This window comes from Apium graveolens, chromosome 4 (assembly GCF_009905375.1).
Source record: "Apium graveolens cultivar Ventura chromosome 4, ASM990537v1, whole genome shotgun sequence".
Lineage (NCBI taxonomy): Eukaryota > Viridiplantae > Streptophyta > Magnoliopsida > Apiales > Apiaceae > Apium > Apium graveolens.
Window position 1 is genome coordinate 54,830,700 of NC_133650.1, and position 15,965 is coordinate 54,846,664.

A 15,965-nucleotide genomic window follows, 5' to 3' on the forward strand; every position below is an offset into this window, starting at 1 on the left:
ATATAGTTAATTCAATCACTTTTATTCTTAGTTAATTACATGATTGTTTAATATTAGTTATAAACATCTCAACTTGTTATTTTCTTAGCATTGAGCGATGCCATACCATCGTTGCATAGGTGCATAATCTTAAGTTAACTAAAAAGAGAATCTGTGGGTACGAATCTGATTTATATCTTATACTACTTGTGAACACGTATACTTGCGTGTAATTTTAGCGCGTGCTTTCTCCCTAACAAGTTTTTGGCGCCGCTGCCGAGGACTCGGTGTTTAATTTAGTTTATGTGCTTGACATCAGTGGTCGTTAAAGTTCACTGACTCGGATATCTTACTTACAAGGGTACTTGTTCTGTTTCAGGTGCTCTAGAGAGCGTGTATGCGAACACGTTCTCAATCTCGTGAGGAAAAAGAAGTTCTTGAAGAAGAAGTCTATGTTGAGGAAAAAAAGAAGAAGAAGTTTTTATTGCAATGGGAGAACCAGCAGCGAATCTGAAGGCTTTGATGGATTTTTCTCAATCGAAGATTAATGACATTCAATCTAGCATTGTCAGACAAGCCATCACGGCTAATACTTTTAAAATCAAATCTAGCATGATTCAGATGGTGCAGAATTCAGTCCAGTTTGGGGGTTCTCCAACGGAAGATCCCAATATGCACAATAGAGATTTTATGGAGATCTGCGACACTTTCAAATTCAACATTATTTCTGAAGATGTTGTTAAGCTGAGGCTTTTACCATTTTATCTGAGGGATAAAGCTAAGTGCTGGTTGCATTCTCTACCAGCAGGTTTTATCACTACTTGGGAAGATCTTTCTCAGAAGTTTCTTACTAAATTCTTCCCTATGGCAAAGACAGCTGCAATCAGGAACGCTCTTACTCAATTTGTGCAGCAATCGGGAGAGTCTTTATGTGAAGCTTGGGAGCATTATAAGGAGATTCTTAGGAAGTGTCCTCATCATGGGATGCCTGACTGGATGATTATCAACTGCTTTATAATGGTTTGGGAGCATGGTCTAGACCCATGCTCGATGCAGCATCAGGTGGAGCCTTATGGGCTAAGAGCTACGATGAAGCTTATGAGTTTATTAAACTGATGGCAGCTAATGAATACCAGAATCCAACTCAGAGACTACCTCAAGGCAAGGTAACATGAATTCTGGAGGTGGATACAGCTACTGCTATAGCTGCTCAGCTTAAGACTTTAACGATGAAGGTGGATTCTTTGGCTAATTATGGAGTTAATCAGATCACAAGTGTTTGTGAGCTTTGTGCAGGTGCGCATGAAAATGAGCAGTGTGCTATTTCTAGTGAATCAACTCAGTTTGTAAGCAAGTTTCAGAGGTCGCAGCAACCAGTTCCAGCCACTTATCATCCCAACAACCGCAATCATCCTAACTTCAGCTGGAGCAACAATCAGAATGCGGTGCAACAGGCTTATCAGTAATATGCATCAAAGCAATTCAACCCTCCTAGTTTTCGATAACCGCAATATGCACCAAGACAACAACTCCAACTTCAACAACTACCGCATGGAAGTACAAGTTAATCTAATAAAAAATCTGAATTGGAGGAGTTAAGGCTCATGTGCATGAGCCAAGCGATTTCTATCAAGACTCTGGAGAATCAAATTGGGCAGATTGCCAATGCTTTGTTGAATCGACAACCTGGTACACTCCCTAGTGACATAGAAGTTCCAGGAAAGAGGAAATTAAAAGAGTAGGTTAAGGAAATTACATTGAGGTCTGGAAAGTTGCAAGCCCTGAAAAATCTAACATTTCAGAAAATGAAGTTGTGGCTGGAGAAGAGGTGCTGAAGGATGTCGAGGTGGAACCAAGGTAGAAAGCTGTTATCAACACTCCTCCTGAGGGTAATACAGGGGAAGAACAGGTCTATCCTCCACCTCCTTTTCCTAAAAGTTTACAAAAGCAGAAGTTGGATAAGCAATTTTCTAAGTCCTTGGAAGTTTTCAAGAAACTTTACATCAACATACCTTTCGCTGAAGCTCTTGAACAGATGCCTAGTTATGTGAAGTTTATGAAAGGTATTCTCTCTCAGAAAGTGAAGCTCAATGACTTAGAGACCATTAATCTTATAGAGGAATGCAGTGATGTGCTGCAATAGAAGTTTCCCCCGAAGCTTAAAGATCCCGGAAGCTTCACTATTCCTTGCACCATCGGAATCTGGTCGTTCGACAAGTGTTTATGTGATTTTGGAGCTAGCATCAATTTGATGCCTTTTTCTATCTTCAAGAAGTTGGGTTTACCTGATCCAAAGCCTACATATATGTCCTTGTAGTTGGCCGATCATTCTATTACATATCCACGAGGCATTGTGGAGGATGTCTTGGTCAAAGTGGACAAACTCATCTTTCCTGCTGACTTTGTAATTCTTGATTTCAAGGAGGATAAAAAGATTCCCATAATCTTGGGAAGACCATTCTTGGCTACTGGACGAACCTTGATTGATGTGTAGAAGGGTGAGCTCACTATGCGAGTACAAGATCAGGATGTGACCTTTAATGTTTTTAATGCCATGAAATTCCCTACTGATGAAGAGGAGTGCTTAAAAGTGGAATTGTTCAATTCTATGGTTACTTCATAACTTGATCAAATGCTGAGGTCTGATGCCCTAGAGAAATCCTTGATGGGGGATTCAGATAGTGAAGATTATGAAGATGATGAGCAGTTGCAGTATTTGTATGCTTCTCCTTGGAGGCGAAGGCTGGATATGCCTTTTGAATCTATTGAATTGTCATAACTCAAAAATATTGAGGGGCGTCTTAAGCCATCTATTGAGGAAGCTCCTACACTCGAGCTTAAACCTTTGTCTGAACACTTAAGGTATGCATTTTGAGGTGATGCATCTACTTTTCCTGTTATTATTGCATCTAACCTTTCAGGTAGTGATGAGGAAAAGCTCTTGAGAATTATGAGAGAGTTCAAGTCAGCAATTGGATGGACTATAGCAGATATTAAGGGAATCAGCCCTTCTTATTGCATGCATAAAATTCTGCTAGAGAAAGTAAGTAAGCCGACTGTTGAGCAATAGAGGAGGTTAAATCCTATCACGAAGGAGGTCTTGAAGAAGGAAATTCTTAAGTGTCTAGACACAGGCATCATTTATCCTATTTCTGACAGTTCTTGGGTGAGCCTAGTTCAGTATGTGCTGAAGAAATGAGGCATTATAGTGGTTGCTAATGAAAAGAGTGAGCTCATCTGGACTCGAACAGTCACGGGGTGGAGAGTGTGCATGGATTATCAAAAGCTGAATAAAGCCATAAGCAAGGATCACTTTCCACTTCCTTTCATTAATCAGATGCTCGACAGGTTGGATGGGCATGAATACTATTGTCTTCTGGACGGCTATTCGGGCTATAATCAGATCTGCATTGCTCCAGAAGATAAAAAAAACTACCTTCACTTGTCCGTATGGTACTTTTGCCTTCAAAAGAGTTTCTTTTGGGTTATATGATGCACCTGCCACATTTTAGAGATGCATGATGGCCATCTTCTCTGACATGATTGGTTAGAATATGGAGGTGTTCATGGACGATTTTTTTGTGTTTGGAGTTTCTTTCAATGAGTGCTTACAAATTATTGCCATAGTTCTTAAAAGGTGTGTTGAGACAATCTGGTTCTCAACTAGGAGAAATGTCACTTTATGGTATAACAAGGCATCATACTTGGGCACAAGGTCTCTAGTAAAGGTCTTGAGGTGGACAAAGCCAAGGTGGGGGTCATTAAAAACCTTTCTCCACCAATTTCTATTAAGAGAATCCGCAGTTTTCTTGCTCATGCGGGTTTCTATTGGCGGTTCATCGGGGATTTCTCTAAAATCTCTAAACCATTGTGCAATCTATTAGATAAAGATGTTCCTTTCAAGTTTGATGATGAGTGTCTAGCTACTTTTGAGAGCTTAAAGAAGAGCTTGATCACGGCACCTGTCATAACTGCACATGATTGGAATGAGCCTTTTGAAATGATGTGCGATGCGAGTGACTATGCAGTTGGAGCGGTTCTTGGGCAAAGGAAGAACAATGTATTTCATGTGGTCTATTATGCTAGTAAGACCCTCAATGGTGCTCAACTGAACTACACCACAACTGAGAAAGAGCTATTGGCCATTGTCTGTGGTTTTGATAAGTTTAGATCTTATTTGCTTGGGACGAAGGTGATAGTCTTTACTGACCACGCTGCTATTCGCTATCTCGTCTCGAAGAAGGACTCGAAGCCTAGATTGATTATATGGGTTCTTTTACTATAAGAGTTTGAACTGGAGATCAAGGATATAAAAGGTACTGAGAATCAAGTTGCTGATCATCTCTCTCATTTAGAAGATCCAGGTACAATTTCACATGACAAGACATTAATAAATGAGTCTTTTCCCGATGAGAAGTTGTTTAGGGTGCAAGTAGAAGAATCATGGTTCGCATAAATTGTGAATACCTTGTGAGAAATGTTATGCCTCCGGACTTCAGTTATGCTCAAAGGAAGAAGTTTCTTCATGAAGTGAAGTGGTACATGTGGGACGAGCCATTCTTATTTCGATAAGGAGCAGATCAAATCATCAGGAGATGTATTCCGTATAGTAAGAGGGAGGGTATCTTACGAGACTGTCATTTGACTATTTATGGAGGCCATTATGGTGGAGAGAAGACAGTAGTTCGTATCCTTCAAGCAGGATTCTTCGGGCCTACATTGTTTAAGGATGCGCATCAGTTTATTTTGAAGTGTGATCGCTGCCAAAGAATTGGGAACATGTCCAAGAGGGATGAGATGCCTCTCACTGAGCTTCTCGAGGTTGAGGTCTTCGATGTTTGGGGAATTGACTTCATGGGGCCATTTGTCTCGTCATGTAACAATCTGTAGATCTTTTTGGCAGTAGATTATGTCTCAAAATGGGTGGAAGTTAAAGCTTTGCCGACAAATGATGCGAAGGTAGTGCTCAATTTTCTTCACAAGCAGATATTCACAAGATTCAGAACTCCAAGAGTCATAATCAGTTACGAGGGATCGTATTTCTGCAATTGCAAGTTCACTGCTATGATGCAGAGATATAATGTGAATCATCGCATTGCTACAGCCTACTATCCTCAGACTAATGGTCAAGCTGAGGTGTCCAATAGAAATATCAAGTGAATTCTGGAGAAAGTTGTATGTCCATCGAGAAAGGATTGGTGTTTGAAGCTGGATGAAGCTGTTTGGGCATATCGAACAACATTCAAGACTCCTCCAGGCATGTCACCATTTTAATTGGTTTATGGTAAAAGATGTCATTTGCCTGCGGAGCTAGAGCACAAGGCATATTGGGCTTTGACGAAACTGAACCTTGATCTGACTGTAGCTGGTAAGAAAAGGATAACTCGATGAGTTCCGATATCAAGCGTATGAGAATAACAAAATGTACAAGGAGAAAGTCAAGAGATAGCACGATAGGGGTCTAGTTCTCAAATCATTTGTGTCGGGGTAACAAGTTCTTTTATTCAACTCTCGTCTCCGTCTTTTTCTTGGAAAATTGAAGTCGAGATGGTCAGGGCCATTTGTTGTCAAAACTGTATTTCCACATGGAGCGGTGGAAATTTTTTAGAATAATACAGGACATGCATTCAAGGTGAATGGACAACGTTTGAAGCATTACTATGGAGATACGACAAACCGTGACGTGGTTAGTGTCATTTTATTATCAACTTGATCTCGGAATTCTACGTTAAGCTAGAGACGTAAATCAAGCACTTCTTGGGAGGCAACCCATGTTTATTGTACATTAGTAGTTGAGAAAAGAAGAAAGAAGGAAGAATATCAGAAGAAAATACAAAAAAAATCAAAAAATAGGGGACATTTTCCAGAAACACGGCGCGCCTGCGCTGGAAAGCGGGGCAACCGCGCTGAAACTCCAGAAGGTGCACGCGGTCGCTCTATGAAGCGGGGCGGCCACACTAGTTCCACAGAAAAAGGCACGCCCGCGCTCCCAAGAGCGGCGGCAACGCTGAGCCCCAGAAAAAGAACAAAAATAGAAAATTCAAAAATCAGAAAAAAACAAAAAGAAGTTTATACCCCTTTCTTAACCCCGATTTTCAACCCTATTTTCCCATACTCCCACTAGTCCCACTAACCTACAATCACTACCCCATAACCCTAATCTAACCCTAGTTCTCATTGAATATACATACACCTCCATACATTCATCTCCATCACTTTACATATACTCAAACTTTAAATTTCTCTACACACCTCTTTTATCTCAATTAACCTATTCCAATGGCACCAAAGAGAGCCCGTACTCAAGGGAGCAGCAGCACTAACCCCGCCTTTACCGATACGTTGAGTGTTGGGGGTGCGAGGCCTCTATTTGTTATTCTGGAGGCTGAAGCGGAGTACAAAAGGCTGTTATCAAAGCCGATTGCGAAGGAGAGAGGTTTTTTTCCTACTCCTAAAGATGGAAAGCTCTTTGAGATGATCATAGAGAGGGGATGGCTTTCATTTTGTGAGGCACCCAAGGCGGTGCCTATGAGTATCGTTTGCAAGTTCTATGCAAATTCCAAGGATGATAAGAATGGGTTCACGACGGTTCGTGGGTTGACAGTGGATTACCACCCAGAGGCTATTCGCAGGGTTATCAACCAACCTGAGAGACAGCCTACTCATGAGGATTGAATTGCTAAGACTGGGGAGGACTTCGATCTTGAGTTGATTGTGGTTACGTTGTGTGTCCCGAAGACATAATGGAAGTTCAAAAGGGGCTCAAATGATTATCTCAATTTGCTTACTTCATGCATGAACAGGTATGCCCATGCGTTGAATGCTTTTATTTATGCTAACATCATGCCTTCTTCTCATGTGCATGATATGACTGTGGATCGTGCGAAGCTGTTATGCGGGATTTTGCAAAGAAACTATGTGGACCTAGGTTCGATTATTTATCAGGTGATGCTGCGATTTTTGCATGGAGGCACCACAGGGGCTATCCCTTATGCCTCTATTGTGGGGAAGCTATGTGTTGCGGTGGGTATTCATTGGCTTGAGCACAAGCAGTTGCAGTTACTGGCTGCCCCTATTGACAGTACAAAGATCGCGATTATGCAAGAGTGGTATGGGGGAGCAGCTGACGAAAAGAGACTTGGGTACATCTATGATCATTTTCCAGGTGGCCAGCCAGCCGATCAGTCATATATTGGTGGTTCTTCTCATGCACATAGTGCTGGTTGGAAGAGGCAGTTGAGAGAGCAGCAGCAGCCGCAGGAGCCCGATGACAGTGCTGGTTTAGGTGCGACACAGTATAGGCGTTTGAAGACACGAATGGACGCGGTGTATGATGTCTAGAACAGGTTTGCACATGATGTTACTCAGGCATTGGGTACAGCTTTTAGAGCCAGTGGGGTTAATATACAATGGCCAGTTATTGGAGAGGATTCTGTGTACCCGCCTCCTGACAATCCACCCGTGGAGGGTGATGATCCTTCTTCTTCTGAGTAGGTATGCCTTGATTCCTTGCTATTACCTTCACTGAGGACAGTGAAATTTTTTAGTTTGGTGGCGATAGTTAAGGAATATTTGTGTGTGAGTCCATATAGATGCATATTCATGATAGTTTAGTTCATATAGTTTGCATATTTGTCATGTAGTTATTATTTTTTGTTTTTTTGCATATTTGTTATCATGTTAGTATGTTGAATATAGTTGCATTGGCATTATATCATGATCCCTTAGATTGCTTTTCCAATTAATTTGTGATGTTGATTCGAGTGTAGTGATGTCGTATAGAGGAATGTTAAGTCCTAACGAATTGATTTGCATGCTAGAAACAAGAAAATTTTCACTAAGTCTTATAGGTTGCTTGAGTGCTAGATCATAATCATGACTTGTTTGCTTGTCGAGGTTTAATCACTTGTTTATGTCTAAAATTTATGCTATTCTCTTAGTTAAAAAATAACATGGATTTTTAAAATTAGAGAAAAACATTTGATATCAATGCTAGTTGTGGCTAGGCATCAAATGACTAGTAGCCGGCTCATATTTATATATGTAGTCTAGGGTTGAGCGAGATGGAGCGAAACGCACTTGTTCAGAATATGAGAAAAAAAAAGAAAAAAGGAAAATAAAAAAATATGTGTTATGCATAATTGATCACGAGTGGGCTCTTTAATACTCGAGTTTTTAAGTTCTAGGGGAGTTTGTGCCTAGTGACCTAAGGCTTTTATAGTATGGGATCCGCTAACCTAACGCTCGCTACATGGGTATTATTGCATAAGTCTTTTGTGGACCTCGCTCATTGAACGATCAAATAAGCATGTTTGTGTTTTTTATGTGTTATCAATAAAAGCATGAATCCTTGTATAACTCTGATAAAATTGAAATGTTGTCAGTCATTTTGAGTTTATCGTTTATTCTGTTTATAACCTTGTGATTATCTTGATGAGAGGTGAGTTATGATTATTGATCTAGTTTCGAGAGTATATCTATTAAGAAATTACACACACACACGTTTTTGGCTTGTGAGTCGATTTATGGGATTTGATTGAACTTTGTGCTAATAATTGCATTCTTTGAGATGTTACTCATTAGTTGGTAAAGTTATTCTATAGGGATAGTTACATTCATGTTAGTTGCATTCTTGCATTTTTGGTTTGTTCTTTGAGTCTGTTAATGCTTGAGGACAAACATTGATTCAAGTTTGGGGGTGTGATAAGTGGAATTTTAATCCACTTAGAACGCTTCGTAAAGGCTCGAATTGGTGATTTGTACTCAAGTTATTTGTGTTATTGATGTGTTTTTGTAGTGTTTTGCACTTCAGAGTATATTTAGAAGAAGGAATATATTTTACATTATTTCTATGCTAAAAGGGTGTTAGGATGGAGCCTCGAGAGTTAGCACGAAAGAAACCAGCAATTGAATTGAAAGAAACAAGAAAAATCAGAATTTACAGAAGGTCAGGGCGGCCGTGCTAGTCTTGGAAGAAGCCGCGCCCATTTGTCAGAAAGCGAGCGCGCCCACGCTGGAATGCGGGGCGGCCGCGCTGGGTCGGCATTATAGAATCTTGATTACAATATAATAATAATTTTTCAGACTTCAGATCATATTGGGCTTATATATAAAGCCTTTTGAAAACATTTTTTATAATAACGAGAAGAAGGAGAGAGCAGTAAGAATACCTAATAGCACAATACAACGGAGGAGAAGAAGATCTTGTTTTTACTTGTGATTCTTTACTTAAGTTGTAACGTTGGATGCTTGTTTTCTTATTTGTTTGAACCTTATACTCTTGTTAACATATTTTTGATTATTATTCAGTTTATAAAGATCTAGTTTTTATACCATGCTTTCATTGGAACCCATGGTGACGATGGATTCGGTTATGAACTAATCGTTATCGTGGGGTTCTAACGGATTTATTTATGGATTTCTATACTTAATTTGTTTCAATATCTTGGTGTGTGGTGATTGATTGATATCCTAGTATTGGTTGTACTTATTCGTCTTATGTGCATAGCTAACATATAAGATAGAGTGTTAATCTCTATTGAAGCGTAAGTGGATATAGAGGTTTAGAACTTGCCATGTTAGCATAGGTTCATGTGTAATTGTTATGCATGATTCGTAGGTAATTTAAACCATCTTGCGTGCCCTATGTAATCACGATAGATAACTTGCGCATTAAACCATTATGTTTTAAAATTCTATAGATATATAGGGTCTAAGCATAATTGGTGTCTACTTAGCTTCTATCTCTTTTGTGGATGTATAGTAGTAGGGTATTCATGCAACAAAAGTTGGCGTTTAATAGTTCTGTGTTATCTGATTAGTTGTCATCACCATTGCATGCTAAGGTTAAGAATAATGACTTTGAATGAAGTATTTAATGAAGTTAGAATCCCATATTTGTCTCATATAGTTAATTCAATCACTTTTATTCTTAGTTAATTGCATGTTAGTTATAAACATCTCAACTTGTTATTGTCTTAGCATTGACTGATAGCTATACCATTGTTGCATATGTGCATAAACTTAAGTTAACTAAAAAGAGTCTCTGTGGGTACGAATCTTATTTATATCTTATACTACTTGCGAACGTGTGTACTTGCGTTTAATTTTAGCGCGTGTTTTCGCCCTAACACGCACCCTATTTAAACCACTTAGTCCAACGTGAAAGAGACCTAGCTAGTCTCTGACTTCCAGAACAAATTTATGGGATGGAAGATGGAGCCCTCCGGTGATTATAGCCTGATCAGCTGTCTCATCATTGATCATCCACTATATATATCTGAGCGAGATTTTGCGGTCCCCGTAACGGAACAAATGGTTTTACGGTCCCCGTAACAGGACAAATGGTTTTGTGGTTCCTTTAATGGAACAGATGATTTGAAAATGATAATAGCATGCTAAAAAAAATTGAACTCTGGTATTTGCACAGCACACGACTGATGTTATTGTTTTACAGAGCATGCTAGTTGTTGATATCCATTTTATACCCACATATTTTTCATAAACGAGTTATGAATTCTGTTCCTATAACTGTTTATCATAAACTATTTTATTTGTTATTCATATAGTGGTATTGCTAAGCGATTAATCGCTCACTCTTGCAATATGTTTTGTATATTCTTATATTGCAGATGCCCAGAAGACCCTTATGTCATAGGCAGGGCCAGATTCCAGTTCCTCCTGTATCAGGCTCCTCTGAGATGGTTGTGTCAGACCAGATGTGGTCTGTTGAGTTGCTGTAAAAAAATTAGTTGTGTCAGGTTATTTTAAGTAAGTTGGTTTGTATTAAGTGTGTAACCTAAATCATACTTGAACCTAGAAAAGATCTTGTGATGGGGTTGTGTTTGTATTGAAATAAGAATGAGTTAGTTGTATTATAATTGTGGTTTATCGATGTTCATGGCGTCAACTCCTGCGCTGGTGATGCACGCGGCCGCGGCAGGTCGGAATTCCAGATTCTTGTTTCAATTAGAAGATTATTTTTCTGGGCTTTTGGATTAATTGGGTTGCTATTTAAAGACAGCAAAAAGATGTTTTTCATAACGGAGCTTAAGGAGAAGACGACAAGAAGACCTATAGCACAATTCAACAAAGGAGAAGAAGATCTAGTTTATTCTAGTGAATCTTTGTTCTAAGTTGTAATCTTGGATGCTCGTTTCTTGTTTTGTCGAACCTCATACTCTGGATTACGTACTTTGTTTATTACTTATTTTATAAAGACTACATTTATTATACCATGCTTTCATCGGAACCCACGTTGATGATGAGTCCGATTATGGGCTAATCGTTATCGTGGGGTTTTAGCGGATTAATTTATGGATTTCTTTAGTTAATTTGTTTCGATGCCTTAATGTGTGGTGATTGTTTCGTCTTATGAGCGTCGCGAACTTATAAGATAGTGTGTTAATCTTTAATGAAATGAAAGTAAATTTAAGGGTTTAGAACTTGCCATGCTAGCATAGGTTCATCACTACTAGAAAAATTCCCTTAGACATCGTTTATAAACTGATGTCTTTTTGTTTTCAAACCGATGTCTTCACATGTGTAGAGAAAGGCAGGGGTCTTTAACATCGGTTTTTAGCCGATGTTAAAGATGTACATAGACATCGGTTTTCTTACCAAACTGATGTATAATTAGCCCTTTTTTTAATAACATGTTAAAACTAGATTGTGAAAAATGGTATTTAGGAGGTTAAAAAGCACTATAAACATATAACATGGAAGAACTTTTAACTGATAGACATCAGATTCTTAAAAAAACTGATGTCTTACTCTATATTTTACATCATTTTATTTACTCAACCGACGTTAAACATAACTTATAACATCGGTTTTACTGGAGGAAACTATGTTAAACTTCTACTTTAACATCGGTTTCTTAAGTTAAATCGATGTACATTGTTCTGGAAGACATCAGTTGTGACGACTGAGAATTTTATGACATAATTAAGTCAATAAAGTATGCTTTACGTTATATGATTATAATTATGTAATTAAGTGTTGGTTAATTGTCTTTACAGTATATTAGAATCTAGGAGCGTAAATAAAAGCGTTCCAATTTAAAGAGTCAGCTTAGGATTTAAGCTGTGTTGTCGGGCTGTCAAGTAGAACGGAACCCGTCATAAAAAGGGATTAAGGTATTTAAAATGTAAACTATGTGTTATTATGTGAAATGAAATGCTTGAGTAAAGTAATGCGTTCTAATGACGTGTCGGTCGATAACGATATTGTGAAGCGTAATTGAAACGCTGAGCATCGGGCCGTCACGCTGAATGTGACCCGGTACGCGTAGAAAGGAATAAAATTAAAGAAGGACAAATTTTATGATCAGACATGAGTTGTGAGGTGTTCGTATGTGTGCTTGCTTTTCTGTATGCATGATTACGTGATCTGTTGATATTTTTATGGATTTAATGGGAATTATTTGATTTAAATAAGGTTTATTTAACCTTCGCACATTTTTATAAAATTATTTGAGTAAGATAAAGGCATGAGATTTGTTCTGTTATCTTCGTAATAATCCTAGAGACTTTCTAAAAATGATGGACGGATTTATTTGGTGATTGTTGCATTATAAATTGATTTTTATGTAATAAAATGCTATTATTAGCACAAACTTGTGAAAATCATATAAAATCAACTGTTCTCTCACAAGTTTATTATGAGTAATGGTTGGAAAGCTAATTTCGAGATCTACATCTTAAAATTGTCCTTTGCAATAATTTTCGACTTTCCAAGAGGGATATATTCAATATTCGATTTATATCTTATTTAAGTAAAAAGAAAGGATTAATCAAACAAAAGGGATTTAGTAGATTACTAAAATACCCTTGGCCCTAATACAAATATAAACTCACTCTGCCCCCTTCTTTCTTCTTTCTTTTCCCGTTAGCATCCTCCCCCTCTCCCTCACTTTCTTTCTTCCTCTCTCTCGAACACTCTCTCTCTCTCTCGGCTCTCTCCCCATATCTCTTCTCTCTCTTGCATGCACCACCGAATACGCACTCAAATTTAAAGATATTACCATCTATAGCTTCTATTTTCGGTATACTACTCAAACACCATTTGCATGTAAGTGTTTATGTAAGTGTTTATGGTTCCATCTCTATGGTTGTGTTCAAGGAAATACGATTTCTTGATACATGATCACAAGAGGAGATTCAAGAGATTTTGTGGTTTAAAACTCAAGAAGAGACCCGTTATGGGCACTCTTAAGTTCGACCACCACCGGCCATGATCCAAGGAGAGCCGGTGGAATTTTAAGAAAATGATATGTTAATGTGATTTTTGAGTTTTATGCTCTTTAAAAATTTTATGTAGTTATTGCATGTCTTGGTTTCTTGAAAAGTTCAAAAAGGGTTTTGTACTTCCTTTGAAATTTAAGTGTGTGATTGATAAATGGATTTCTATGAATGTGTTAAAAGAATTTGGATTTGTGTAATTGATTTGATGCTTAAGGAATCGAATTTGAGGGTTGCATGTTGGGGACTTTGGTTCGGCTTTGAACTAATAAAAAGGGGAATTAGATTTGGTGACTTGAACTTAGTATAAACTAAGCTTATTCAGTGAGAAATGTGATTGCATGTTGGTTTAAAAGAAGAACTAGTGAATGCATGCATATTTAATTAGATAATGTGATTAAGGCTTGAGTCACTAAGTGATGCTTTGTTTGTGATTCAAAAATCGTGATGAAAATGAGTTGAATGTCTAAGATAAGGTGTAAAACAAGTTGAAATTGTGATTTAAAACCTTGCACGTGTGATTTCTTGAAAAACCCAAATAGGTCTGGTTAAAAAGAGAATTAGGTTGATTTTTGTGAGATTATATGCTAATTATCTTAGTTACTAATAAGAACTTGGTTGCATGTCATTGATTGGATGATGCTTGTGTTCGAATTTGATAATTAAAAGAGGGTGTTGATTTTTGATTCTTGATGTGATTATGATTCGGTTTTTGGATTTAAGAGAAAGAAGCTTAATTGCGTAAAAGACCTTTGTAATTTGCATACCAAAGAGGTTTATTGTGTTTGATTATATGAGATTGAAATTGAGTACATTTGGTTGTGTTTTAGGTTTATAGCCGAATGGTATATAAGTAGAAAAATGATTGATTTGGTTCCATTACCTTGCTAAGTGATTGCATGTGAAATTCTAGGAGATATGTGATTCATTTGTTTGATTAAATGATGTTATAGTTCAAATTAAGGAATAAAAGAAAAACGGAATTAAGTGGTTTGATATTAAAGAACTATAAGTGACAGTTATGGTCGCAAAAGATTTAGTTGTGAATAAATCATATACTCGTAGGAGTTATATTGGTGTTTTGAAGAATAGTTAAGGTTAAGCAAGTATGAGTCGATTGATGAGTATATAAAGATATAAAAGCTATGAGAAAGGAATGTGTTATGTGCTATGTGCATATGTGTATAAGCTATACTCGTATATTTGTTTCAAGAGTACAATCGAGCTATCGTATTGAGTGATCGTTCTAGGAATGAGAGTTGAGAATCCGATTAAAGTTTTGGTTTTTATTGTAGATTCAGAGCGTGGGGGCATTCAGGCTAGGAAAGGGAAGGGTATACTAGGTGGCAGTAGTTCAACCTTCAGGAAATTGAATTCAGGCCAGTAACTCTCATTACTTGTGTAAATGGTTATAGAGAGGTTATTGTTCATACCATGTAGAGTATTGAACTGTTAAAATAATGAACCCATGTTAATGATTTGAGATACCCTTTCTTGATCTTGTTAAACTGTTATTGACAAGCTTATTGATTCAACCATTTGGTAACCTGTCTTTCTTGTTCAAATTAATTGTCATACTATTAACTGTTATAAACCCTATAATTACCTTTATGAACCCATTGTAATGATACCATATTCCTTGATCACCATATTTCCTATTGATACTTGAAACAGATATTGATTCTTTTAACTTAAGTACCTTGATATCATTGATTCAAGATCCCTAGAATTGCTCTTTCCTATCCTTGATTCATTTCCTTAACTTTGATTTCTTGAAATTGAATCTAAGAATGAGTTTCGACTTGAAAGAGTCTGAAAGATTTCATATTCTTGGTAATGATAAAATGAATTTAGAAAACCTACTTTTTCCAACTCAAGATTTTCCAAACAAATTCCTGATGGATTGGATTGGACGTAAGAGGCTAGTGGGACTAGTCCAGTCATTGTAAGAGGCTAGCGGGGCTAGTCTAGTTTAAGGCTGAAATTATGTCGTATGGTACCTTAATAAATGGATGGAGGTCGGTACGGGCTGATCACCCGTATTATAATGAAATGAAAGATAAAGTGGTCCAATCAAGGGTTCTATATTGATTTTAAAAAGGAATGGAAACTTCCTACTCAGTAATGAATTCTTTGAAAATGAAAATGGTTTATATTGCGTTGAAAAAAGTTGATTGTGATATTGTAAAGCTTAAAGCTCGTGAACCCTGATTTTAATCTGTTGATCATATAATTGATTCCATATAATGAAAATATTGTCGCTTTCCTTTCTGAAAGATCTATTTTGATCCATCAATGATTTGTGATGAATGTCGGCTTTTACCCTGCTTTGAGCCTTGATCCATGAAAGCCCCATACTTTTCCTTCATAACCCTTCCTTAATACGAAAGATGGAAATCTGCCACCTAGAACTGATAAAGTAGAATGCCCTGAGTTTGGTAAAGTAAATAGTGGATTTCATATCATAGAACTGCTTTATAGTTACTTGATGAGTTTTATACTCATATGTTTTGTTTTAATCTAACCTTGACAGTTAAACAAGAAGATGGCCAGGCTTAGGCGCACTGCTCGTAAGAGCGTACCTGGTGGTCCCTATCGTGTTGAGGGCTTTCAGTTGATAGAGCAGGTAGAGATGTTTTTGAGTGAGAAAGCGCTTAGCCAGAAGGTTGTAAAGATACAATGGGTTATCTGTCGGTTCCAAGTCAGGATCGACTATGTATATTTTATATTATTTTGGGGTTGTAA

General features: G+C 37.6%; 1 non-coding gene across 1 annotated transcript; it reads right to left on the reverse strand.

The window, feature by feature from the left end:
• Nucleotides 1–858: 858 nt before the first annotated feature.
• Nucleotides 859–965, reverse strand: LOC141723155 (small nucleolar RNA R71). Its single transcript, XR_012576145.1, has one exon. It is a non-coding gene; the product is annotated as a small nucleolar RNA R71 (small nucleolar RNA).
• Nucleotides 966–15,965: the final 15,000 nt, after the last annotated feature.